At 43.1% G+C, this 26,473-nt stretch overlaps 1 long non-coding RNA gene across 2 annotated transcripts; it reads right to left on the bottom strand.

Moving 5' to 3' along the window:
• Nucleotides 1-8,121: 8,121 nt before the first annotated feature.
• Nucleotides 8,122-22,384, bottom strand: LOC147116471 (uncharacterized). 2 transcript variants are annotated; one of them, XR_015078815.1, is made up of 4 exons: nucleotides 22,198-22,384; nucleotides 16,407-16,486; nucleotides 14,683-14,737; nucleotides 8,122-12,057 (listed from the first exon to the last, which is right to left on the bottom strand). It is a non-coding gene; the product is annotated as an uncharacterized LOC147116471 (long non-coding RNA). The 2 variants fall into 2 exon arrangements; XR_015078814.1 differs by lacking the exon at nucleotides 22,198-22,384 and adding an exon at nucleotides 21,699-22,070.
• Nucleotides 22,385-26,473: the final 4,089 nt, after the last annotated feature.

Genomic DNA, 26,473 nt, shown 5'->3' with positions numbered 1-26,473 from the left:
TCATGGGGGAATTTCAACCCCCAAGAACTTTGGGACCGGGTAGGGGATAAAAATGATTGAATTTTAGAGCGGGAGCGCAACCCGGCTCCAATGCACCCACTTCCGGGTTAAACGGAGGTGCATTTGGATGCCAAAGAGAAACCTACTCGCCGAAGTCAGGGATTTCCTAATTGGATGCGGGCGGGTACTTATTGGCGCAATTAACATCCTTAGGAGATGTTAATGAGGTATTTTTAAATTGTTTTTAACTTGGCTCCAAACTTTAGTTGAGCAGGACGGGTTTCCCGCGGCTTGGGAAACTGACCAGGGAAATGGAGGTGAGTTTAAGCAGCAGTTCAGGTGGGTATTTAATCTCATTATTGTCCCATCTGAATAAAACCTCACTTATTGCAGCTGCTGCCTCAATTCCTTCTGGCAAATGTTTGGCAGACAGTGCTTGTGTGGATACAGCTTTTTTCAGCGTTTGAAGATTTTAAATTGACAAGATCAGGATGGAGGCGCCTTGGATGTGTTTGACAGCACATCAGAAGAGGAAGACCATCACCATCCGTGACAGCGAGGTGGGATCAGCACATGCACAGGAGAGGTGTTTGCAGGTGGAGGAGGACAAATGGCTCATCGCTCATCAGGTGAGGAGAACATAGAGGAAGAGCAGGAGGATGAAAATGGAGCACCCATCACCCGACCAGCCGCTTACACTGGCTGCTCGGGATGCCAGGGATGCCCTAATATTGCAAAGGTTCACCTAGTGTGAAATATATCAAATGAAATCCTGTGGTGCATTCCCAACACCAGCACCAACCACCACCTGCCCTCCCTTTCTACTAAACAGTCCTAAAACCTCTCATCCACCCACTGCACATCCGCCCAATGGGTCCAGTCATGTATTGACATTCATCATGAAACAAGTGAAAGGGCGAGTTGGCCCTTGGGACGCAATAATGGGCAAGATGTGGAAGTGGTGCTAATCATTAAATTTTATGTGGTACTATAAAACAAAAGGAAACTTAACAATATAACATTTTGTCAAACACCCATGTGCATATACTTGGTGAATTACAATTTCTTCAACTTAAGCTTCCTACCGCTTCTACGTGGTGCATCACCTGTGGCTTCAGCAGAAGTGGAGACAGACTGCTCAGATCCCTGCCCTGACTGTTCAGATGCTTTTGGCCTATGCCTTGTGGTTTTGCACCCCGAGGGCCCGGCCAAAGACTGTTCCACCTGCACCTGTGCGGGGGTAGACTCAGCCATCAGGAGACAATGTCGGGTACTGGCAGGGGGGTGGTGGTCAATGGATGAGAAGTGGGAGTGCTTTGGGGGAGTTCTCACTTCCATGTCCCCTTTCGCCATCATCTCTCTACTCGGCCAGCACCACATCACTTACCAATCTGCTGCAAACTAGCTTGGTGGAGATCAGTGACAGAGAGCAAGGCCACGGATAAGGTATCTAAGGCAGCAGACAAGTTGGCATCCAAAGTCTGCACTGTCATAGTCGTGGCCTGCATGGACTCATTTGAGAGCCATGCTTGAACCTCTATGGAGGCGGCCACTCTCTCCATGGCAGACATTCTCGCAATTCCCTGCGCCAGTGCACTAGTGATTGAGTTGGACTCCACCACCCTCTCCGCTATTGTGGACTGTGCGCGTGGCACGCCTGTCAGTCCCTGGCTAAGTTGCTGATGCACCTCTAGCATTCTCCTTCTCAATAATAGCCTCTGGGGTTCAGCATCTGTGTCCAGCTGAGCAGAGCTTGGACAGGATTGCACCTCCTGACACGGACTCTTCCCAGCTGTCCCTGCCACCAGTGACTGCTCGTGCTGATTTGTGAGGTGTGAATCATCAGATGAAAATACAACTGTCAAAAATCCAACTAACTTTAAGCGCCCTGAAAAAGTTAGCACCCCAGTGCCCAAAATTCACTGGTAGCACCCCAAGAGGTCAGACGGGGCGCTACTGGAAGTGCTCCAGCTCCCTCTTGGGGCACTACCAGGGAATATCGCGGTGCTACGTGCCGCAGCGCCGCGGCACTGCAGGCCTTCCTCCCCTTATTAAAGGGGAGGGGCCTTGAGCAGCGTGACCCGGGGCCTAGCTGGGCCACCAGGGATCAGGGTGCCAGACTGACGGAGTGCGGCCGGCACCCCATGAGGGAGCTGCAGAGGAGGGCGGGGATGGCAAAAGGGGCAGATGCTGGCAGGCGGCCAACAACAAAAATAGCTGCCTGGCAACTCCCCTTTAATTATCGCCGCCCCGGCCGCACGTACGCCCCCCTCACCCTGTCAGGCATAGAGTCCGGCGGTAAGTCAGGGGGGTGCTACCGAAGTTCGTGGCCGGGGCACGAGCGGGGCGCCGCGCATGGCGATGACATAAATCACTGGAGGCGCAGCACTGTGGGGCGCTACCAGTTATCGCTGATGCTAACCTCCCACTGAATTTCGCGGGAGGCGTTAGCGGCGCGGTGCCGTGCCCGGGCGCTAGTTGCTTTGCGTCCCGTTAGTTAGGGTGCTAACAGGAGGCTCAAAGCAACCGAATTTTGCCCCCATAAAAATTCTAATTAAACTCTTCACATGAAATATTAAGGAAATCATGGTTCATTACAGAATCTAAATACCTCAATCCAAACCTGCATTTCTCATTAAAGTTTTTTGAAAGTATCTTTTCTGATCATAAAATTGTATTGCAATTTAAACCAGAACCACAGATCCAAAATATGTTTTGGTACCAACGCCTGGAATTTCCATGGGTGTTGGTTGGCGGAGGATCTGTGGATCCTCAGAGACAGTTATGGTTATGCAGTGGTTATGGTTATGCAGTGGTTATGTTATTGGATTAATAATTCCAAGGCCTGACTAATAATTCAGGGAATAGGAGGTCAAATCCCACCATGGCAGTTTGAGAATTTTGAAATCAGTTAAATGAAATCTGGAAATAAAAAATCTAGTAGCAGTAAAAATGACCACAAAGCTGTCAGATTGTCATAAAAGCTCAACTGGTTCACTAATGTCCTTTAGGATAGCTAATCTGTCGTCCTTACCCGGTCTGGCCTATCTACGGCTCCAGTCTCATGCCAATGCAGTGGATTCTTAACTGCCCTCCGAAGTGACCTAGCAAGCCATTCAGTTGTATTAAAACTTCAAGAAGGCAATCTTCTCAAAGGAAACTGGGGATAGGTAATAAATGCCAGCCTTGCCAACAACACCTACACAACTGAGAATGAACTTTTTTTTTAATGTAAATAGCTAAAAATGATCAGTTACACCATTTTTCTGAGGCTTTTGCCCATTTCTCAACAAAGTTATGAAAGGAGATTGGGAGAACCCTGGGAAAATTCAGGGCCAACATTTTTATATTTAAATACAACTTCAAAGTTTAAAGATTAAATAACTACAAACTTTGCTTTCTTTAGTAAAAACATCAGTTGTTAGGTCAATTAAATTCATCTAATCAGAAATGTTTGTTTTGCCACAGGCGTGCACAATAATAAACATGGTTCCTCAAACCATTAAAGGAAAGTTGCGATACACCAAACTGTTTAGTAATTTCACTCTGGGAATCTTTCGGCCCATTTAGCATCGTAATTACTTTCATCTCATCAGCAAAAGAAAGAACCTTCTTCTTTAGAGGTGGTGTCTCCATTATTCACAGAGCCAGAAATTTTGCCAGTTTGTTGCCAAAGGGTTTGAGCATCACTAAAACATGGCAAATTATAAGCATCACAAAGCTTGAGCATTAACACCCAATGAGGATGGTTTACACACCTAAATAAAAGTGCTTGTCACATTGATTGCCAAAAGTACTTGAACCCATCACCTGATAAGGTGAAAAAGACTCAAACAAATTGGGCTGAACCTATCGGCTTTAACAAAGCAGTAAAACACTTAAATGAATAAATCCAAATTTTTGCAATTCATTTGAACATGTTATTAATTTAACTTATTCATTTGACAGGGACGACTACCATTGGAAACAATAGAAAAGGAATTTGTGCATTTATTCTCTTAAACATTTTCTTTTAACAGTTACAGTATTATTTATCAGCCCCACAACCCTCCGAAATCTCTGCGCTCCTTTAATTCTGGCATCTTGAGCATCCCCGATTTTAATCGCTCCACCATAGGTGGACGTGCCTTCAGCTGCCAGGGCCCAAAGCTCTGGAATTGTCTCCCTAGACCTCTCCATCTCTCTCCCTCGCTTTCCTCCTTTAAGACGCTCCTTAAAACCTACCTCTTTGACGAAGCTTTTGGTCACCTGCCCTAAAATCTCATGTGGCTCGGTGTCAAATTTTGTTTGATAACCCTCCTGTGAAGCGCCTTGGGACGTTTTACTACGTTAAAGGCGCTACATAAATGAATTAACCACAGCAACAACTTGCATTTATGTGGGATTGACTGTACTACTAAAAAGATCTATGTGCACACATGCAAAACACACATATAACAACCTTCTAGAGTTTTCATTCAGAAAACAAAGACAATGAACACATTTAGGGGTAGATTTTCCTGAAGCTGTCGGGAAGGAGGCGGGACTACAACTTTCGGGTTTTAGTCCTGCCTACATCGACGTCCGGCCAATCCGCGCGATTTTCCCTTGATTGACCTTGTTGAGCCCACCCAGCGGGCTCAGCAGGCCAAGTAAGGGCCACCCGGCAACAGGTGACGTCACAGACTGAAATTTTATCTGTCAAGAGTTCTTGACAGATGAAATATCAGTGTTTCACAGCTGTTTGAAGCTGTCAAACACTGACAGTCTGACTTCTAACCTGAGTCCTTCTACACAGACTCAGTTAGAACTGTCACCGGCAATGAAAGCTGAAGGCTGTCACTTTTGACAGATCGCAGCTGTTCAGCTTTCAGTTCCGGCTGAGTGATGGACTCCCGCAGCCTAGAGGAAGAAAGGCTGTTAAGGTAAGTACAGGTAATTTAAACTTCTTTACACACTTTAGACACACCAAACACACTTACCTTTGCACTCATGCACCCATCACTCACCTGAACACCGACATCGCGAACCCTCCAAGTCCTTCAACCCGACAGCCCGACTGCTCTAACCTGGCATGGTTTGGAGCCATCGGGAATCCCACACGACACCCCTCAAAATAGGGATTAGGCTAAAAACTGCCTGTTAACTGGCAGTTAATTGGCACTAATCCCTTCCCGCCTCGAGTCGGCGGGTCCCAGTGCGGGGCGGGTACCCGCCTCCTGTGAAACTTACGTGGAGGCGGGTTTTGGGCAGGTTGGTGTCTGGACCCCCGAATTCGGGATTTCCCCCCACACGCCTGAAACCCCGCCTGACGGCTCCAGGAAAACCTACCCTTAATGTAGCAAACATTCTCTGGAATGTTTTCTCACAAAGCTAGGGAACACCGTTGAAATATTAGAGGTTAATATGACTTTTCATTGAAGCCACACCACTCCCACCTTAGAAATGGAGAGTTTGGCCAGTATGCTGTCAGCCACAGGAAAATAAATAATGCTGCTTGGGACCATCCAGTCGTGTTTCCTGTTGTGAAGTGAGACCAAGAAGTAGTAATTATTTAGAAAAATATTTTCTTAAGTTTTTCATCTTTGTAAATAATCACTTCCCCTTGGTCTCCCTTAACATCAGGAAACATTAGTGGGTGGTCCCCATCATCTAGCGGGAGTAAATGTATTTATTTTTCTGCTGCAGTCAGAAGATTAGCAATAGAATTACTGGTAAACTCTTCAATACCAAGAAGCATCAATTTAAATTGACTTCTACCCTCCAAATCCTTTCGTAATAACTTTATGCTGAGCACAAGCTGACTATGATGTCCTCCTTTCTAGAATACAAGAGCTGAAGCAATGACATCCCATAATGGGAAAAAATACAATGTTACAAACTGAACATTACAGCACATTTTCAGGGCAACTGGCAGACAGCTTTGGAGAGGGCAAAAAAATGGTGACCTATGCTGTTTTACAGATCCTCCAGTACTACATCCAAGTGGCCATTCCTCACACTAGCTAGGTGCGTTTTGACAGGCTATTCAACTGTGCAGAGATATAGAGAGATAGAGATAGAGGATAGAGGATAGAGGATAGATAGAGAGATAGAGATAGAGAAAAGCGATGCCCTCAAAAGAAAATCTCAGCAATTCTGAAGTTAAGGTCATGACCAATCCAGTATGACCAATATGTCCACAAGGTTGAGAGCAAAAAGACCACAAGTGGACTAGTGCCAGCTTCACAAGTGGTGACATTCGGCATCCATGATTCTGGCTATTCCCCTTCTGGCCCTTGAATGTGTTGTCGTCTCCCAAATCCGTGTCCATCTTTCTCACAACTCCATGAATGCTCCAATCAGGTTTTCGCCCCTGCCACAGCACAGAAACAGCCTTAATCAAAGTCACAAATGACATCCTGTGTGACTGGTGCACTATACCTCCTCATCCTTCTCAAACTGCCTGCAGCTGTTGGCATGGCTAACCACACCATCCTTCTCCTACACCTATCCTCTGTCGTCCAGCTCCGTAGGACTGCCCTCACCTGGTACCACTCTTACCTATCCAGTCCTAGCCACAGAATCTCCTGCAATGGATTCTCTTCCTGCCCCCACACCATTACCTCTGGAGTCCCCCAAGAAACTATCCTTGGCCACCTCCTATTTCTCATCTACATTTGTACTTTCTTCCAAATTTTAAGACTAAAATAAATAAAAACAATTTTGCAAACAAAGGAAAATGACAACTATCACATGTATCCAACTAAGTCAGAAATGTGTCAAGAATATTTTTTAAAGAACTTCATTCAAAAAAGTCATACAATGTAAGTGTAATTCTTAGAGAATGCAGAATTGGCCCAACTCATATTCTGAAGAATACTGAATTTAGATGGGATGCGATGCGGACAGATTCCTTCACTTCTGTTAAATATTTTTGATGCATACAATGGAACATTCCTTGAATGTTGTAACTTGTGACTTCACAGTTTATTTTACATTTTAAAAATAAATACTGGGTTAAGAGAATTTTGAGTCAGAAATTCAAAAAAAATCTCGTATAAATTATGTTATTCTTTTACTGCACATTTCAATGGACAACCTGTCTGGCTGCACCAGAAATTCCTGGTGAGGACACAGATCATCTGGCGCAGCTGCTATGCACTGCACTGAAATGAATTGGGCCCCTGAGGGAAAAAAAGTCACGCAGTCTCCATCTGTGGCCTTGTTTACTAGGAATCAACTAGAAACCCTGTTTAACAGCTTTTTATAGTTTTAAACGGGGCATCAATACAGATTGACATAGTGATACTTTCAATCAACTTCTTGGGGCATTTCATTTGCACTTTAAAACTGTAGTGTTCATTTTGTCTCACATTCTGGGATGTGCATTATATACAACTTTTTTTCTTTTAAAATTACTACACCAAGTAATGTAAACATTCACTTTCTAACTTTAAAAGTTAAATTACCGCTCCAATATCATATATTAAAGTCAGAACAGAGAATAAATATCCCTATCTGCATTAGAAAATATAACTTTTTTCAGGAGGGGGGGAAGAAAATTAACAAATTAAATTTAAGAATATTGAAAGTTTGCATTTAAGAAATTCCCCTTTTTAAGAAACAATGGCAATCCCAAGCACAAACAACTAGGTGAAAATATGCTGAAGAGCATGTTACCTCGGTAATGAACAATAAGAAAGTTCGATCTAAGAGCAAAGTGGTAAATTGAACATCAATTGCATGCAAGAGGGCCAGAGCTGGCTCGAAAGGAGCACTCAGCTGGATTCTTATAGACACATTATTTTCTACAAGGACCCCCACTTCACTGTGACAGCAGCAAGATTAATGCACAGAAGCCGAGACATGTTACGGGCAAGTGCCCATGAAATGGGCGGAATGAAGGGCTTGTACCTTGGCCGTAGCCCAGCTTCACTCAGCCACCTAGTATTCCTTTTCTTAAAATGCCCAGGACACCAAATAAGAACAGCACTCATGGTAATCAATCAAATTACTACGTACAAGCTAAGTACAAGCTAAATACCTTTTAAAAAAATTGTCCAAAAAATATTAGACAACGATGTGTGACAGGATCCCAAAACTGTCTGCCCTGCAATTTCATTTAAGACTGGAATTTTTTTTTTTTTTTTTTTTTTTATATAAATGTGTTGAACATTGGCTCTTTTAACTAAAATTAAACAGGTAGCCAATCCTAAATAAATCTCTATTAAAGTTGGGAATGAAGCTCAGTCAGATGAACCAATGATTAGAAGCAATTAGTAGGTTCCTATGAATCTTCAGTTACAAGGTTCAACGGTATATCCCTTTTTTCAATGCTCGTCAATTCCAGGTGCCAGTTATCAATAATTATGTCTTTGTATACTTTTGCAGTTTTCAGATTACATATATATTTTTATTTTTAGTAAATTGAACCTTTGTTATGACCCATCACTATTTATGTACATATACAATTTTAAATATAATCATATTTGAAAGTCAGGTCCTATATGAGTTCTGTGCACTTTGCATTACAAAATAACACATGCGATTCAGTGAGGTAGTTAAATGTGTGGCTACAAGTTGGTTAGCATTCAGTGATGTATACACAGTGATGTACAGATATGCTAGCAAACCTTAAGACAGTTTTCTTCACTGAGAATTAAATCAGATCAATAGCAACTTGCATTTATATAGCACCTTTAACACAGTAAAAGGTCCCAAGGTGCTTCACAGAAATGTAATCAGACAAATATTGACACCAAGCCAAAGAAGAAGACATTATGATAGGAAAGAAGTAGGTTTTAAGGGGTGACTTAAAGGAGGAGAGGTGCAGAGGTTTAGGGAGGGAACTAACTAGTTCTCTTACATATCACTCCCCGTTACTAAACTAATTATGCTGAGAAAGCCTGTTGGATGTTCCCAAATTGGTCATGTAATGTAATGCCAAAAGTGTTAAACTTTACTCGCAATATTTCACATCCAGAGATACAAGATAGTAAGCCAAAGGAAATGCATCAAGTTTGGTTGAGAAAGTCTAACAAAGTAACTGGGTATATGTGCATACAAATTTGGAGAAGTACAATCAAGCTCCACGCCTTTATAGCAGTGCTGTCCAATGGAAATTGCTGACTAGCCACAGATGTGGCTACGACAACACCATTTTAGCCACATGCACTAATTTTTAATAGAAAATGCCTTACACACAATACAGGTAAATATACGTCATATGTGTATTTACTTAACATCTACCACCATTCAGTATGAAAGTTTGCAGTTTTTCTCTTTCACCAAAGATTGCAATTCTGGGATGAATTTATCAGGCACAGCACATCTTAGTGCAGCTTCTAGATTGGAGTCCAGCAGTTGCAAGCAGTACTCTGACATCATCAGAATGATTTCTGAGAATGCTGACTCGCATGAGATGCGCTAGATCTGCTCCTGCTAGAACATGATTGGATGCTGCTTGCCCTTTGTCATGACGTTCCATGTTGGAACTGCTTGTTATTGGTTGGGCTCGCTTTGTTCTGCTGGCCTGGAGCGGTTATTCTGATTGAGCCAATCATGATAACAGCTACTCTCTCCATACAACGCTGCTGCGGTTATTTTAGCAGATTGTAGGTATTCGGGTTTACCGATGTAGGTATTGGACGAATTCCTACTTAATAATCGAGTTCGACTCCAGGAGAACAATCAAAAAGGTTTTTAATGCAGGAACAGAGGAATTCTAACAGGTTGCAGAGCTAGGTACAGGAGAGCCATAAAATAGGTCTTCACCAGACGGAGACGCCACGAGGACTGAGTAGGCAGTCCCGTGGATTGCGTGATGACGTCATCGCGTTCTTCCCGCACTTGGGTAGTCACGTGACTTGCGATGACGTCATCGCGTTTGCCCGCGCTTGGGACAGTCATGTGATGTGCGACGTGACGTCATCGCGTTAACCCGCGTCATTGCGTTCGCCCGCGCTCCCAAAGGAGGAAAGCCCCACACCGGCTACATCGTTACGTGAAAGGGAATTATGTACGGTAAGTAAGGGACACTCGGTGGTACTGCTACAAGATAACCAATAAGCAGGAACAAAGGAAGTATAGCACACACAATGATCAAAAAACACTTGCACTCCGCTTTTTGTCTTACCATTTTACCAACAAACACACAAAAAGGTTAAAGTGTACATGCATATGCTGTGCGAATATAAGTATTGAGATCACATGTTCAGCGACAGTATCTATTATTCATTTTTTATCTATCAAAAAATGCATTAGCCACACCTGGATTCCAAACTAGCCACATGTGGCTAGTGGCTAATATATTGGACAACACTGCTTTAGAGGCACATGTGAGCTAAATCCATTCAGTGCTGACAATCTGCTATTGCACTATTAGGACAATTGAAGCATTTAAAAAACAAAAAAAGGTATCTTGAATAACATGCTTTATACAGTCAGCACAGCTAATAGTGAACAGCAATTTAAGAGTTAACTAAATATTTTAGATAGAAATTCCTATTACAAATATACTGTGCTTTAGTCCATAAAATATACTGTATCCTGTTTGTCCCATTTACTCATAAGTTCTGTGCATTATACCATACCAAATTAATGTTAACCAGTGGGTAATTTATATATTTTTTTAATCTTTTCATTACAGTTTAGAGACACATTGTCATAAGGAATGTCTGGCTTGCAAGCCAGACATTCTTGGCGTAAAAGTAACCCACTTGACATTATTAGATATGGTGCCAGCTCTTTTCAATACACTATTTTTGACAATTTTTTTAAAAAGTGTAATTTGTCTACAATTTAAACTGTTCAAAAAAGTTACTAAATGCATGAGAATGGACTGACTGTGTAACACCATGTTAGATGCGAGCATGGGTATTCTGAACAGCTTAGATTGGTTTGATACATCACCATAATTACTTGCTTCCCCACCAGGATGATGATACCCCTTCAAAACATACCAAACCATTTGACTAGAAGATAGTATTTCAATGTGAATTGCTGTTTATAAACATTCGGAGTAAAAGTTCTGTGGTGAAGAAATTGTCCACTTAACCCTCAAGAACACAAGTCACAACATTTGTTGTGCTAACTGTATAATGCCATTGCATTCAGCAGAAGATAAACACAGGTTTCCCCTGCCTAAGTGTAGGCTCCTCCCAAACTGCATTTGTAGGCACCCAATAGGACAAATAATAGTCTCACTTGTGATACATACAGATTAATTTCTGTTATATCTTTAAACTATTTCTCAGACTAAATAATGTCCCCAACAAATAAAAAAAACTTTGCTCTAAAATAGCCAGGGAGAAAGCTGGTGTACTGAATTAGAATTACAGTATTTGCACCACATGTACAGAGGTAGACTTTACAGAGTCCCAGGCTTCAACTTCCCACGAAAGGGATAACATTTTCTCATAAATGAAATTAAAGTGTGCTACAACTTAAACTTCAATAGCTGTAATACTTTGGCCCAGTGGGGCTTATTTAATAGAGAGGTGAAGCACCTCAAACTTTCCTTCACAGTCCAAGATCCTATAGTAAAATATCACCAGATGTACAAGAGTAGAAAAGGAGCCTGTGGATCTGTGATCAGGATGTTGTAAATATGCAGACATTTTATAAACCAGCTGTCCTGTCTGTATGGCCAGGGTAATATGACTTCTCAAAATCTGTTCTGCCAGCAAATGCAAAGACAAAAGAAAAAGGAAAAACAGCAGACAGTCCTACCTCATTACAAACCTCTTTTCAATGTGAACAAATTAGACATTAGTCCATGGTTAAAACTGCATCGTGGTATAGCGAGCACAAAACATTATAGCCCCCATTACTGGGTTTAGCACACCCCAGGATGTCTCCACACTGAGCCAATAAATATCCAGTGCACATTGGAGGGGCTGTGGAGCAGTTGGCAGCTTCCTTCCTTACTTCTGAATCTGCCTTTAAGTATAACTTTATTACTGAGGCACAACCAAAATAATTAAATCCATTGCTGCATCTCAAACAAGCTTGAACTGTCGCACTCACAGTTTTGGCTCTCTGTAGAGTTCCAGCTTGAGCTTCTGATGGACCTCCTACTTAATCTTCTGCTCCTTGCTGTGAAGTGAAATGTCCCAGTGAGGTGGTAACAAGGCAGACTATATATGGTGCAAAATAGTCCATTCAGAGAGAACTAAATTCATAAAATACAGTCTCTCCTCTCCTGCAGTACTTCAACTGTTGCACTAGTGCAAAAGCCCTTTCACAAAGTCAGCTCCACTAAGCTATGCTTGGCAACACTTGTCACATGAGTTACTTCAATCCATCTACTGAGAGCAAAATGATTTCTTGATCTGCCTTTGCCAGTAATCCAACAATCTTGAGTTAACTATAATAATAATAATAATTCAACTTTATTGTCATTGTACAATGCACAACGAAATGTGATCTTGCAAGCTCCCATGAGTCCAGTACAAATAACATTAACATTAAACGTAAATAGCACCGTCCTGGGAGAAGCAAAGCCGCTGCGTCTGTGCGCGCCGCCATTCCATTTCCACCATTCCTCCTGTCCGACAATCTTCAGCCCAACGCCTGGGCCTGCTCACCAGCCGCCCCTCCTCAGGGCTCCTTCCGTGACCTTCTGCACCTGGTCTTCCCTGATGGTCACCCCTCCAGGTACTAACCAGGCCTGGCTCTGCTTAGGCTTACCAAGCCTTGCCAGTGACCCTGTCCCTAGTCCCAGGAACAGGGATCTCATTGAGGGGATCTCATTGAAACTTATAAAATTCTAACAGGACTAGACAGACTAGATGCAGGAAGGATGTTCCCGATGGCAGGGAGTTCAGAACCAGGGGTAAGCCATTTAGGACTGAGATGAGGAGGAATTTCTTCACCCAGAGAGTGGTGAACCTGTGGAATTCTCTACCACAGAAGGCAGTTGAGGCTAATTCATTAAATATATTCAAGAAGGAGTTAGATATATTTCTTAAGGCTAAAGAGATCAAGGGATATGGGGAGAAAGCAGGGACAGGGTACTGAATTTGGATGATCAGCCATGATCTCATTAAATGGCGGAACAGGCTCGAGGGGCCGAATGGCCTACTCCTGCTCCGCTCTTCTATGTTTCTATAAATATTGGCAATTACTTTATCTTGTCCATACCAAAAGTTATATATTCCACTTTTAAGATGGATTAAAAAGTAAATAAAAATTTTGTAGAGCAAAGATGAATAGTCAGTTGAATTTTGTAGGACCAGAAAGAAGCTACGTTAGGCCTATTAGATGCTTGCTTCACCCTTTATCTTCACAAGTTCTCTGTAGATCACTGAAATAGCAATGACTATGTTCTTTATATTTATTCATGTCTGTTTCTCTCTGTATGATATTGTACACCATTGTTATTTTTTCCTGTATTTAAGTTCCACTGTTAAGAGCACGTGTTCCACCCACCGGATAGTCAGTATCTGCCAGCACCAATTGTGCTCCCTAAAGGCATCTCGCCGATTGGGAGGGTGGGAAATCTGGCAGGGTGACCACTAGCTAAAAGCAGCCTGCAGCACTTTAAGGGGAAGGTACACTGTTTGATAGTAAAAAAAAGTGTGATATTCTGGAACAGCAGGCATCATGACTTCAACCAAGACCAAAGTTTCTCTGATAGACCAAGTCAGCAGCAGGAAGGAGGTCCTCTTCCGCTCCGATGGACGATGGGTGCCCAGACAAATTTCTCAGCAGCAATGGAGAGGGGTGGAAGAACATGTAGATGCCACAAGGATTGTTCCCAGGCCTGGCGGCAGTGCAGGAAAAAATGTAATGACCTCACCAGGACTCCCTTGACATCTTTCATACTGTCCACATAGCCCTGTACCACCCTAATTTAGCTCAGCATTATTAATCCTTCCCTCCCCATCTTGCCATGCCTCCCCTCCAATCATAATGGGACACTTCACTCCTTCTGCTTGCACTCACACCCTCACCTACTATTGCTCTCACAACTACTTCCACTTCTTGGCCACACTTGCTGCTGCTTCCTGTCACCATACACACAATGCTAAGCTGTCCCAAACAGTTTGAAAACACAATAGGGCACAGACATACCCACAGCCACTCTTTCTGTAGAAGAAGCTAGCACAGCCGGTGTTTATTGCCCATCCCTAGTTGCCCTGGATATAACTGATTGGCTTTCTAGGACAGTTAAGAGTCAACCATGTTGGTGTGGGACTGGAGTTACATATAGCCCAGACTGGGTAAGAATGGCAGGTTTCCTTCCCTAAAAGATATTAGTCAACCAGTTGGGTTTTTTAATGACAATCTGACAGCCTCATGGTCACTTTATTTTTACTGCCCACAGGGCAATGTGGGTGTAATCAATGACTTGGAAGAATCCTGTAAACTGAGTGAATCCCAGGACCCTATCCTGCTGTATCTGATGTCCATGGGGAAAGTCGTGAAAGTGTTTTCACCTGCTTAATGCAAGCATGGACTGCAGACTAACTGATGTTACTGACATCCCCTGTGGCAGCCTGGAAGGAGCCAAAAGCAAAGGAGTTCAGGACTGCAGTGACCTTGACTGCAACAGGCAATTCTGTACTAGCTGTGGCAGTGGATTGCAAGAGGAGATACATCTCCGACAGCTTCTCTAGTCACTGCTCCTCAGCAAACTGCAGGTATGTTGTTCTGGGTCTATACACTTTGTTAGAAGGACAAAGATTCCTGCAAGCACGCCTCCTTCTATTTGCTCACCTTGTAGCTCTGTTTGCTCCTTCCTCCTGCCAGAGTGGAATTGCCAGAAGGATCTCTACAAAGAAAAAAGTGCACTGCCAGAAGCCCTATAAGAATACAGAATGTTCTACAGCCACTATAAGCACTTTGAAATTGTCTAAGTATCAAAAAAAAATAACATAATACAAGCAGAATGTCTCCCAAAACTTTCTAGCGTTTCACCTCAGAGCGGCTGAGGAGCGCTTTAAATATCACTGGAAACAGCCACCTCCTGACTTGAACCGTTCATGGTTTGTGAGCGGGACCAGAAACAAATGGGTAGCAACACAGGTAGAGACGAAAACAGCAACAGGAGTCCTGACGACCTCATCTGATCCCAATTTTCATTTGTTCATTAGCCCCACCTATTTCGAGGTCGGCCCAAAAATCAGAAGAAGTAGACAACCAGCGGTTCCATTTCCCACCCAGCTTTGGTCCTGTTTTTAGGTGCGAACGGGGTGCTAATGAACATAAATCATCCCCCTATGCTTACAGAGGTCACAATGCCCTTTAAGAAACCTATGTTTTAGAAAATAGGAACATATGCCAACATTTTATCAATGTAAAATCGTTTCCCTGTTTCATTGTGGCAGATAGAGTTCAATGTGGGGAAGTGTGAGATCATTCACTTTGGACCGAAGAAGGATAGATCAGAGCATTTTCAAAATGGCGAGAGGCTAGGAAATATGGAGGAGCAGAGATATTTAGGGGTCCAAGTGCAGAAATCACTAAAAGCTAGTGAATAGGTACAAAAAATAATTAAAAGGGCTAATGGAATATTGGCCTTTATCTCAAGGGGTCTAAAATACAAAGAATGGAAGTTATGTTACAGTTATATAAAGCTCTAGTTAGATCCCATTTGGAGTATTCATTCAGTTCTGGGCACCGCACCTCAGGAGGGATATATTGGCCTTGGAGGGGGTGCAGCGCTGATTCACCAGAATAATACAGGAGCTAAAAGGGTTAAATTACGAGGATAGGTTGCATAGATTAGGCTTGTATTGCCTTGAGTATAGAAGATTAATGGGTGGTGTCATTGAGGTGTTTAAGATGGTTAAAAGAGTTGATAAGTTAGAAACTATTTCCTCTGCTGAAGGAGTCTAGAACAAGGGGCATAACCTTAAGATTAGAGCGAGGCTGGGGTGATCCATCAGGAAGCGTTTCTTCACACAAAGGGTAGTGGCAATCTGGAATTCTCTCCCCCAAAAAGCTGTTGAGGCTAGGTCAATTGAAAATTTCAAAACCGAGATGGCTAGATTGTTGTTAGACAAGGGTATTACGGTTACGGAGCCAAAGCAGGTAAATGGAGTTAAGATACAGATCATCCATGATCTAATGAAATGGCAGAACAGGCTCGAGGGGCTGAATGGCCTACTCCTGTTCGTATGATCCTAGACAAAAGAAGGAAAGAAAGAAGGAAAGAAGGAAAGAAAGAAAAGTTAAAAAAATTGTCAGAATGGATTCCTAAAATTCTCATTATCTGAAACCATGGCAACAGAACCTGCATGAATAGTAGGATGAGTCAACTTGCCATTCAACGAATAGGGAAACAAGGGTAGAAAGCAGCAATACAAAATTGGGTAAAAATTAAGGAGCTGAAATTCCTCCGGTTTATAATTTTACTGAAAAAGACAGCTTATGAAATAGAATTTACCACTCTGTACTGATGCTGACTTCTCTGATAAAATTGACAGGAAGAATCTTACCTTTAAACGTGCATTTATAATAGCACCTTTCATGATCTCAGGATGCCCCAAAGCACTTTGCAGCCAATGAAGGTTAGCCACTGTTGTAATGCAAGAAAAGAAGCAATAAATTTGCAAACAGCAAAATCCCACAAACAGCAATGAAATAAATGACTAAATTGTCTGTTTTAGGTGTTGCTTGAGGGATAAAGGTTAGCCAGGACACCAGAAGAACTCCCCTGCTTTTCTTCAAATTATGCCATGGGATCTTTTACGTCTACCTGAGAGAGCAGACTGGGCCTCAGGTTAACATCTCATCCAAAGGCACCTCCGAAAGTGCAGCACTCCCTCAGTGCTGCACTGAAGTGTCAGCCTATATTATGTGTTCGAGTCTCTGTAGTAGGGCTTGAACCTTTAATCTTCTGACTCAGTCGAGAGTGCTACCACGGAGCCAAGACCGACACCTTACACATAATGAATAGTTACAATATTCTAATAATTTAATTATTTTGTTGATAATTAACAGCAAAAGTTAAAAGTACTAATCATTAATTACAAAATCACTAGCATTTCATTTTCAAATGTTTTATCTTATTAGTTTTAATTAACATTTTAACAACTGCATAAAAACAAAATCTAAGTGACAGCTTAGGATGCAGTGTACTGCCACTTTCACATCAAAGTAATGCGATTTCAGTCATCAACATAAAAATGACAGAACTTGGGAGTCAGATTGATTCCTGATCACACCAAAACTAAGAGGTGTGAGGACTCCCCTGGGGTGGGAGGGTCAGTCTCACAACACTTTGAATTCACACTGGTGCACTGTAACTCAAAGTGCAAAGCTTCATTTAAAAATATTCCAAGTGGTCCATTGGATCTCCTCAGAACTTTGAAAAGTAAATTTATAGCCTTTTTAACATTAAGAGGAAGCATATCCTGCCAAAGACTCTCTCAGAGAGCAGAGCTTTGTATAGGCATTCATGCATGAATGCGCATACATTGCACTGCCAGCAACAAGGTGGTAAGAGTCAGTGGTCCATTCTACAGGTATCGATCTGGAAATAGTATCTTCAGTATAACTACAGTTTTATTATAGTAATAAATCACATCCTTCTTTCTGACTTTGCCGATCAATCATTATTCTGGATTCTTTCTTGGTTTAGCTTTTAAAAAAACTGTGATGCATGACTTAATTTTCACATCCTAACCTTCAGCTCAATCACAACTTATTTAAAATACTACCAATCTCCAGTGACATTGTTCACAGTAAGTCAGACGATGTGCTGTTTTATAACAACAGGAGCATTATACCACGTATACACAACGGGGTAGATTTTTATCTTCATCACCTAGTCAGTAATCTGGGCGGTGGGGGAGCAGCTTGGACACCCTTTGCAGAATTTGTCTGATTTTCATTGCATTGAAATTAATGGAGTGAAGATTAGGTGGGTGCTGTAAAAGCAGTGAATACTAAAATTACCTGTCCTTTCTTTTCAGGCCACAAAGTCTAATTGCTGAAAGTAAGCACACTTTGACTCACTTAGTGGGTACTGCTATAAGTGAAGAAAGTTTGCAGATTGACAGAAGCTTGTGAATTCCTTACTCCTGGTCGAATGAAACAACATCCTTTCTTTCCTTTTTTTAAAATAAATAGAGTGAAACCGGTAAATCACAGACACCTATGGGCCTGGCCTCAGCTCCCCTTTTTTTGCAGATGTCCTTATTTTCAAAATGTAGGTACTGTAAAAATTATTCCAACAATCTTGAAGAACCAGCTGAGATTATGATCAGCACCTAATCAGCTCCAACAGTACGAAGAACTTAAGTTTGGAAGCAGAAATAACAACAAAATTGATGTGCTCCACGTGGGGTCGGGTGTGTACACATTCTCTGGGCCCTTGTGGGGCCCTCGTGGGGTCGGGTGTGGCAACATCCTCTGGGTCCACGTGGGGTCGGGTGTGGACACATCCTCTGGGTCCACGTGGGGTCGCGTGTGGACACATCCTCTGGGCCCTCGTGGGGTCGCGTGTGGACACATCCTCTGGGCCCTCGGGAGGTCGGGTGTGGACACATCCTCTGGGTCCACGTGGGGTCGGGTGTGGACACATCCTCTGGGTCCACGTGGGGTCGCGTGTGGACACATCCTCTGGGCCCTCGTGGGGTCGCGTGTGGACACATCCTCTGGGCCCTCGGGAGGTCGGGTGTGGACACATCCTCTGGGTCCACGTGGGGTCGGGTGTGGACACATCCTCTGGGTCCACGTGGGGTCGGGTGTGGACACATCCTCTGGGTCCACGTGGGGTCGGGTGTGGACACATCCTCTGGGTCCACGTGGGGTCGGGTGTGGACACATCCTCTGGGTCCACGTGGGGTCGCGTGTGGACACATCCTCTGGGCCCTCGTGGGGGTCGGGTGTGGACACATCCTCTGGGTCCACGTGGGGTCGGGTGTGGACACATCCTCTGGGTCCACGTGGGGTCGGGTGTGGACACATCCTCTGGGTCCACGTGGGGACGGTGTGGACACATCCTCTGGGTCCACGTGGGGTCGGGTGTGGACACATCCTCTGGGTCCACGTGGGGTCGGGTGTGGACACATCCTCTGGGTCCACGTGCGGTCGGGTGTGGACACATCCTCTGGGTCCACGTGCGGTCGGGTGTGGACACATCCTCTGGGCCCTCGTGGGGTCGGGTGTGGACACATCCTCTGGGTCCACGTGCGGTCGGGTGTGGACACATCCTCTGGGCCCTCGTGGGGTCGGGTGTGGACACATCCTCTGGGTCCACGTGCGGTCGGGTGTGGACACATCCTCTGGGCCCTCGTGAGGTCGGGTGTGGACACATCCTCTGGGTCCACGTGGGGTCGGGTGTGGACACATCCTCTGGGTCCACGTGGGGTCGGGTGTGGACACATCCTCTGGGTCCACGTGGGGTCGCGTGTGGACACATCCTCTGGGTCCACGTGGGGACGGTGTGGACACATCCTCTGGGTCCACGTGGGGTCGGGTGTGGACACATCCTCTGGGTCCACGTGGGGTCGGGTGTGGACACATCCTCTGGGTCCACGTGCGGTCGGGTGTGGACACATCCTCTGGGTCCACGTGCGGTCGGGTGTGGACACATCCTCTGGGCCCTCGTGGGGTCGGGTGTGGACACATCCTCTGGGTCCACGTGCGGTCGGGTGTGGACACATCCTCTGGGCCCTCGTGGGGTCGGGTGTGGACACATCCTCTGGGTCCACGTGGGGTCGCGTGTGGACACATCCTCTGGGCCCTCGTGGGGTCGGGTGTGGACACATCCTCTGGGTCCACGTGGGGTCGGGTGTGGACACATCCTCTGGGTCCACGTGGGGTCGGGCGTGGACACATCCTCTGGGCCCACGTGGGGTCGGGCGTGGACACATCCTCTGGGCCCACGTGGGGTCGGGCGTGGACACATCCTCTGGGTCCACGTGGGGTCGGGCGTGGACACATCCTCTGGGCCCACGTGGGGTCGGGCGTGGACACATCCTCTGGGTCCACGTGGGGTCGGGCGTGGACACATCCTCTGGGCCCACGTGGGGTCGGGCGTGGACACATCCTCTGGGCCCACGTGGGGTCGGGCGTGGACACATCCTCTGGGCCCACGTGGGGTCAGGTGTGGACACATCCTCTGGGCCCACGTGGGGTCGGGCGTGGACACATCCTCTGGGTCCACGTGGGGTCGGGCGTGGACACATCCTCTGGGTCCACGTGGGGTCGGGCGTGGACACATCCTCTGGGTCCACGTGGGGTTGCTTTTGGAAGCAGGGACAACAGCTACAGGGGTGATTCAAATCATAATACTGGCATGAACAAAAGGAAATCCAGGAACAATCCATCAGTCATCATGATCTTCAGACTCAGATACAGAACATTCTTTGAATAGTTTAGTGTTACGTCAGGCTGTGTTCATATTTTAAGGTGTGAAAGCGCTTGGTGCATTCAAGGCTGTCCGTTTTTGGGAGTGTTCAATTATACAGATTTTGCTGTACTATTGCTGCTTTAAAGTGCCATGCATGAAATGTGTAGGGTATGCACTAGACTTACATTGCATAATATATCTATACATCCCTTTGAGTTTTTAACTCCAAAGAGCAACTGTTAGCCTTCATCCTGCAAATAATACATTCAAACTAGTCTTTATTTTTATTAAAATTGTATGACATTACAATCACAAAGAGGAAGGAAAATCTATGGGAAAGTAGCTTTATTCAAACTATTCTCCCCGTTAAAGAAGAAATTGTATTATTCAAAGCTTTGTGGGAAACTGAAACATTCCTGCTACCATTGCACATCAGGTCTCTTTCCTTGCTAGGCTGTTCTGGTGACATTTATTATAGAGAACACCACAAGCAATCCCATTGCAAACTGCAAGGAAGGAGGTGTCTTCAGGCTGACCTGAGGGCCATTTTGAAGCAGGACCACAGGAAACTATGCTGCAAACAGCTGCCAGGCAGCTCTGAGGCTGATTTGAAGTCCTACCTTGTGAGACTGCCCAAACTTATTTCACACAAGACCTTTACAGCTAGCAGTGTGAGGAAAAATCAATTCAGCCAATCTAGGCTGGGCTCAATTCCAGATTCTAAAAACATTTTAAAAAGTCAATATTCTAAGTCCATCAAATCTTGAACCACTCCCAAAATATGGTTCTTTCTTTGCCTGAAATTACAATGAACCCCTTTAATGAGAATAATTCCATTAAAGTAAGGAGGTAATCAGCAACATATGAAAATATCTTTTTAGCATGCTGGCTAACATCTTTGAGTGTAGTTATACCCATTTTTGTGGTTTCTACATCACAACAATCCAAAAATAACAGTCTGACTCGGGTTCCCTTATATAACTCTAAAACAGAGCAGTGCAAGACCTCGCGGAGGAGGCCATCTCGCATTGCTTTGGCTTGACATCACATGTACTATAACTCCAGCACAATGTTTTGCCAAGCTTAAGAAGTGCTTAAAGCAGTTACTGGATCACCAGGATATTTTATAAACCTAAGAGGAGCTTATTTAAATATTTTGAGAGGGTGGGTACTCTCCCCATTTAAATTTGTGTCAGGAGTGGAAGTCTACAGGTATGCAAAGAGCTCTCTCCTGGCCAGGAAAGTCCAATTTCACAGCCAGGCAGCATAAACAAGATGCAACCAGTTGCAAATAGATCCTGTAACTACTGACTTAAAGATTTTTTATATATATTTACAATAAACAATCAACAGTAGGTTATACTACCAATAATACCAAGGTCAACTAACTATTTTATAACTTGAGATTCGAATTTTTAATTTCACTTACTTTATTAAAAGAACGTGTTCCAAAATATTTTTTAAGCTTCTGCTAACAGAACAGAAATCCTCGTGCTACATGTTTGCAGTTCGAGAATGGAGATGTGCCAACGGTTACCTCGCACACTCTTCCATTTGATCCTCTCATATTAGCCTTCCACTTTAACAAGGTGAGGCTTGGCCAACAGTGACTTCACAACCCAGCCAGCTGCGAACCGGCGCCATGTTGGCGGTGACGTCATGGCGCGGTGACGTCACGGACCCCGGGCTGGGCTCGTGGTTCAGCAGGGCTGAGCTCGAGCTTGTCCCCGCCGCGCGACACCAGGGGCTGTGCGGCCGCACTGGGCGGCAGCGGAAGTCAATGCCGATACCGCAGCGCTCTCCAACTCCATTCTCCCCCAGCGTACAAAATCCCCCTGTGCTACAAACAGCAGCATCAAAAATAAAAGCGCACGCACCCAATATTGACAAACCCGCCCTTGGATTTTAAAAAAACAAAAGCGAGTCACCTGTAAACATGCCATTAAATGGGCTGAAGTTCCCACAGACACCGCCTCAGCTTGTGCGCCGAATCTGGCAGCCGGTGGCCGTCAAGCTGAGCGTAGGGATCCGTCAGTCACCCTGCCTCATCTTTCGCCGAGTGCAGTTCCTTCGGGAGCCGACATTAGTTCCCTGGAGCAATGTAGCTGCGGGGCAGCCTCCAGAGACAGGGAGCCGGGATCCTTGTGCATCCCGTCAGTGACGCTTTAGATCAAACATTTAAACTGCAGACAATCAGATTTTTACTGTGTGATCAGAAAGCAAATTGGTGCTAAGCAATAGTATTCTACCCCCCCCCCCCCTCCCACCCAACCATTCGGCATCTTCCGAAATTAGAAAGCACTTACTAGACTAGATCCGTAGTTTTTAAATGGCAGTGGCAGTTTTATTGGAGTACAAAAAGAAAAAAGATGAATGAAAACAGAACTATTGATACATTACGCGACATCTCAGATTTCTGTAAATATTTGACAGCGCTTTACTGGCTTTTGTTTGTGTTTTGTTTTGAGGATTGTGTGTGGCACTGCAGTTGTGATCTTCGAGTTTGGTAATCCTCAAGGATTTGTCTTAGGGTCAGATAAGTATCAATTCAAATCAAGAGGATTACTGAGGAATCCAAAACTGAGAACAATGAGTGAGCAAGTTTTAATTGTCACCTGGCCTGAATATTTTACTTTATAGGGACAAATTTAAGATATATTTTAGCTTAATTTTAGAGAATGACCTACACTCTGACAAACTATTTAGTTTTCGTTTATTTTCTATGAATGGCATATTCGGGGATGTTACAAAATAAAGAAATTGTTCTACAGCATTTAAAAATACATTTATTATGGGGCGCTTAGCGGACTAGAAATATGTTATGGTGTGTTAATAATTCTGGGATCCTGCGCAGATCACATTAACTTTTGAAGTTATGCGTCCCACCTTTTAAAAGCTTTGGCATATTTGGTGTGAAAACATGATGATGACACAACATATGTGACATTTTCATCTTTATAATTAAATCATTGTAGGAAATAATTTTCTGTATATTTTAGTGGCAGAATAACTTGACTGTTAGGTGATGAATTTTCTTTCACACTTGTTTATTTTAAGTTGCAACTATGTAACACAATAGAAACGTAGATTTGCATTTCAAACGAATGCGTCAGGCGGAACGGGACAAAATTTTAAGCAAAGTGAAATATAAAATTCATATAATTGTGATAATCGTGTTTCTTTCCAACGAAAAGGGAAGTTATATTTGTATATGAAAAATAATCAAATACACACGATACTTTGTAACTTCTCTGTCAATAAGTATTTCATTTAACTGAGTCTGTCTTTATTGGTATTACACTTTCGTATACTGCGTAACCTACAGCTTTTAATAAGGATGTTTGTTCGTATCTCGCAATCTGCTGTTCAAATGTAGAGGCTTGTCCTTCTTTACAACAACAGTAATTAAATGCTGCAATTGTACTCTGTGATCGTCACTTTTGAAAACCAAGTGTGTCCTTGCAGAAACTAGCCCCAACACACATTTTACTTACCAGCATCAAATGCGATTCACTCAATTACAGAGGACTTAAACACTATAATTAAATGATTTAAAAAATTTAAAGGTCAGTGTATGGATGGCCATAGGGAATTGGCTGTGCAAATAAATGCGAAACGGAAGAATTTTTCAGAACAATTTGCACTTAAGCCGTGCGATTTCCTTCTGAGCAAATACTGCATGCGATGAAACAATTCGTATTTAAATTTCAAGCTAGTTAAAATTTCAAATGGAATTAAAATATTTTGAAGACAATGAATATAAACTACATCAAAATGTATTTCTAATTATCAAATTTCTATTTGTGATAGATGTTATCGAATATGTGTATTCAATATGTATTTTAAATCGAATTACATTACTTAGATTTAAGAATGCTTGATATGGAATGAGTTCAGTACTGTATGAAAATTGATAGGGTCATATCATAGTTATTCAGTGCAAACATTCATCGTATCCTTCATTTAAATACAAGACAGAAATTGAGTACAATCTAATGTTGTATGATATTTTAACATTTTATTTCGTCGCAAAGCAACAAAAATAGTTTGCACGTATGTGGGCAATATCGTTTTCATTAGATTTTACTTTAATGGAGATAAAACTATTCTAAAAAAAATCGTTTCCGCTGTTTACTAGTTTTACATGTAAATGTGTATGATGAAAAAGAGCAAATTTGTTTTTTTTTAAATCGCTTCGTAGAAATCTATTCATTTGTTATTTATAACCGATTTTATGTAGCCGTCTAGAAAATGAAGGTACAATTCGAAATGATGTAGAAACAACATTCGGATGATGAACTTAAAAGTTTCCTCCTATGTGGCAGTGTTGTTTGTGTATTTGTACTTCAAAGTATTTTAATTGCTTTCGTTCGACTTGCATTGAAGATCGGGAAATGTTTAAATTATTTTGCTATATTAAATTTGTCAAACTGCATGAAGACTACGTAAGTAACCAAAACAATCGGTTAGCTATGATCTGAGCTAGAAGACCAAACGGGACCATCTACAGCAAGCATTGAGCTTGTATCACACAAACTTCAAACTTCAGTTTGATTAGTGACTTTGTTTCACTTTAAAAATAAATCAAATATTCCTTCATCTTTACGTTACGCGTTTTGACGTAGAAAATTATTCGTCTAGCGGTGAAAGAGGAGACAGATCTGAAGTTATGTTTTAACAATACATAAATAAGCCTCTCCCTTGACAGTTTATCTGCAGATAAACATGCCGGAAGCTGATGCTCCATGGACAAACAAAGTGTTCAATTTAATCCCGTTTGAGTGCCAGGAAGACAAAAGGACGAAGCGAATACCCAGAGCAGTTCCAAGGATCGTTTAGCGTCTAGTCCTGTAAATATTGGGGAATTTGGCTTGTTGTAAAACCCAGAGAGGATGCCGTGCTCGAATTAACAGTTCCTGCATTGCAGGAAGTGCAACGATGTGTAAAATTAAATGCAGCTGTCGAAAAGGGGGGAAAAAGATCACTTCAATAAAAGAAATGCACTGTTCAAGGCAAATACCTGCGGTTTCATTAGGATAAAGGCTATGCGATCTTTATTGGGACTCATAGATCTTAAGTTCCAAAAGGGACTGAGACAGTGTTCCATGGGAATGTAGTAAAGTGAAAAGCATTATTGGAACAGGGCTTTAGTGTTTATTTCACCCAATGTCCCTGCAAGTGATCGGCCTGGTAATAGGAAAGCAAACATGAAAATGTGGTATAGATTTTTAGCCTCATTAAGAAAGCGCTCACCATTTAGCGTCAGTCAATCAATTATAATCAAGAGTAAAGACACACGGCATTATTATAAAAGCACTGGCCCAGTGATGTTATATTGTAAATGAGGAGATCGGTCTGCGGTACGCATTCCATCTGCAGAGAAATCTTTTAAAATCAGCTTTGCATTTCAGCAACAAAGTTGATCTGGAAAGTGATTCTAGCTAGCAGGAGGACGGAACGTATCAAGGCTCCCTTTGAAAACGTGGCCGTTTAAAAGTGCGTATTTTAAGACAAAAAGGGAACAAATGATTTTTTTTAAGTTTCAGTAAAATCAAGCATTTCATTTATGTATTTCTTGTAGATTAATACTGCATTCTACCGATTCCCTATCTAACGCCGGCAAATGTGTTCTAATAGATGTTCGAGTATTCGGACAGTACTTTGCTCTTTGCACCGAAGTTATTCAAACACGCAAAATTCCTCTAAAGCGTTCAACAGGCTGAAGAGAATTTTAAGTGGAATGGACCGACCTCATACATAAAGTCTGTGTGCGAGATGTAAGGGATTGCAGATGATACAAGCCGTCAATCATTCTCATAATCGTTGGTCTAAATAAAACATACAAGCCCTTCCTTAAAGATCCCAGACTTGCAAGTAGATTGAATTGTCAAAAGTAGCTCAGTTATTTCCCCACTTTCTCTTTCGTTTCACCATTAACATTTGAGAATAACAAGCCCCACTTTTGTACAGCAGCTATAAAACAGTATCTAGTTTGACCAGACTGCAATGATGATGGTGCACCTTTATTGAGGTACAACTGCAACCGTGTATTGCCTTCCACAATTGGACGCACCCCTGTAAATGTCGTACTACCTTTCAAACTTTGTGCCATAGTTCTTGAAACATATGTGGCTATTGACATGAACACCGCTTTTGTTGCACCTAATGAAAAGCTCACAAGATATTCCACATTCCAGAGCAGTC

The sequence above is a fragment of the Somniosus microcephalus genome, chromosome 6 (genome assembly GCF_052327205.1).
Source record: "Somniosus microcephalus isolate GS21.2 chromosome 6, FLI_Smic_1.0, whole genome shotgun sequence".
Taxonomy (NCBI): Eukaryota; Metazoa; Chordata; class Chondrichthyes; order Squaliformes; family Somniosidae; genus Somniosus; species Somniosus microcephalus.
The sequence above is the reverse complement of the archived record's forward strand: the minus strand, read 5'-3'. Positions and strand labels throughout refer to the sequence as shown.